We start from the raw sequence: 2685 nt of genomic DNA, 5'->3' as shown, positions 1-2685 counted from the left end.
TAATAAAGGCTCAAATCATTTAAGGATTAATGAACAATAATCAAACAATAAAAGAATTTTTAAACCAAGAGCTTAAATTTTTTTTTAAAAAAAAATGTCAGAACCTCACTCGATTGGGTAAACTCACCCGATCGAGCGAGCTTAAATCATCAGATCTCGGGTCTGGAAAATATTTGGCCGCGCTCGATCCCACGAACTCATCCAATCGAGCGGGCCTCAAAATCAAATTCTCTGTTTGAGAAAATCACATGCTGCGCTCGATCCTGCGAGTTCACGCGATCAAGCGTGCGTGCCCTGTTCGAAATTCTGCAGAATTCATTTGCTGTCAAACTTCGAACCTTCAATCCAAATCATTCAAAAACCAACTCAAATCATGGTTTATAAAATCTGAAACATGCATATGGACATATATGAAGTCTCAAGCATACAAGCATGCATTTATTACATCAAACGGATCATTCAGAAAGCGATAAAATACACATCTACATCAAGTTGTATAAGTGTACTTCAAATCAACATATTTCTAACATGTTCGATGTTTCTAGACAATACAACTAAAACCCGAGTCCTCATGTGCTAAACTCTCTCCCAAGCTGTCAATGTCATCTTTGACTAGTTTCTGCCCCACCTTTTGTCATGCACACATACAAAACAAGACAACAGCCGGATGAACTCCGGTGAGAATATAATTCTCAGTATACAAGACATATACATGCGTTCAAATATAAACATGATAACTCTATTGAAACGCCTACTACTTCTAAATGCGGAATTTTTATTATTTTTTAAATAATACTACTATACATACATGCCCATACACATATGTATATAAAAATAAAATGCTAAATATTAAATAATCTAAAAAAAATATTAAATAAATAAATTCTTAAAAATATTTCATGCATCATTTTAAAATAATAAATAACTCTACTGAAAAATATCATATGCGGAATAATAATAAAATAAAACATGTTTTCAAAATCAAATCATAATAAACTAAAAACTGCGACGGTCACGGGGTCCACTGCTCCATGATCTCATACGTCCTCATCACCGGTAGGAGCTACATCAAATTCATCATGCTCACCTGCACCATATAAGCGTAGTGAGCCTAGGGGCTCAACATGTCTAATCCTTTATAATAAGGTTAAAAATAATGCATCATCGTAAATACTAATACATATACATGTACATGAGCATGCATGGAAACATTTTTCATAACATAAATGCTGAATCATAAATCTTACATATATCATAACTTTCTTCATCATACATAACATAATTGAGCAATGCATTTGAAACCTGAAGATGGTCCTATCCATAAGTGTGACGCTCATGTGTCGACTGATCAGTCTCATAAACCAACGTACGATGGCGGTGATAAATCACCTCCTATGGTAGTAAACTACCGAATCATATGGTGGATAATCACCCTTATGGTAGTAAAACTATCGAATCATATGGTGAAAAACCACCCCTATGTCACACATACTTCAATTTTCACCAAAAATATATTTTTATTGCTCAACATAACATAATCATAATCATATAAAATTTTCATGAATGCATGCACTGAAAATATGTCCGTAATATATATTTAATTAATTTTTAATAATATAATATACTTATACTTAAAATATGAATTTCATGCATAAAATAATTAAATATATATTTCGGACTTATTTATTTTTCATGGGTTGGTCCAGACTGCTGGTCACTCACTCTAAGCCCATTATACTTAAATTAAAGCCCAATAATCATATCTTAGCCCAAATAACTTAATTATACTTAACTGGACCTGAATAAAATATTTAAGCCCATTAACTTAATTAAACCCAATAAAATTCTAGACTGGCCCAAAAATCCACTGACTGGCCCAAAAATTCCTATGGGCCCACGAGCCCATAAAATTATTGGGCTAACTTAAAAATAATTTAAAAAGCCCAAATAAAATTATTTGGAAGCCCAAATAATTTTATTTCTAATTAATTGGCCCAAAAACCAATTAAAACATTAAACATTTTAAAATTAAAATACTCGAGCCCGGCCCACCTAACCCGGACCCGGACTCACTTGACCCGACCCTAGACCCTACTGACCCGACCCATACCCTCAGACCCGACCCATCACCCAACAAACCCCAAACCCGATCCCCCCCTTTCCCCTTTCCTAACCCGCGCGAGCAGCAAGTTTTGTGGCCAGCTGCCGGACAGCTCCGGCCACCCAAAGGCCGCAGCTCCACCATATACACCTAGAAAACTTCAAGAAGTTTCCAAAAAGCCAAAAACCAGCCAAAACGGAGTCCTAACGAAGGAGAACGAACAGCTGCAAATCCGCCTATCCTGGAATCGCGCGCAGACCTGAGCAGCGCCGGGGTTTTCGATCGTGCCGCTTTCTCCGACCATCAATCACTGTGAAATTAATTCCTAGACTTAGTAAACACGTAGGGGTTTCTAACACAACAAACCTCACATCAAACCGTGGCCGGAGTGAAGAGAACGAACTCTTTTTCTCGGAACTCTAAACCTGCGCAATCTGTGCACCAGATCTTGAATGCCACGTCTACAGCCCATTCCAGCCCCATATCCCGACCATGACTGGCTTCCTAGGACCCTAGCCCACCACTGACTCGAGCCCTAGCCTCTGGACCAAACCATGCAAGGTAAAAAAACGAGTTATGATCAT

This window comes from Henckelia pumila, unplaced genomic scaffold (assembly GCF_033568475.1).
Source record: "Henckelia pumila isolate YLH828 unplaced genomic scaffold, ASM3356847v2 CTG_461:::fragment_3, whole genome shotgun sequence".
Taxonomy (NCBI): domain Eukaryota; kingdom Viridiplantae; phylum Streptophyta; class Magnoliopsida; order Lamiales; family Gesneriaceae; genus Henckelia; species Henckelia pumila.
The sequence above is the reverse complement of the archived record's forward strand: the minus strand, read 5'-3'. Positions refer to the sequence as shown.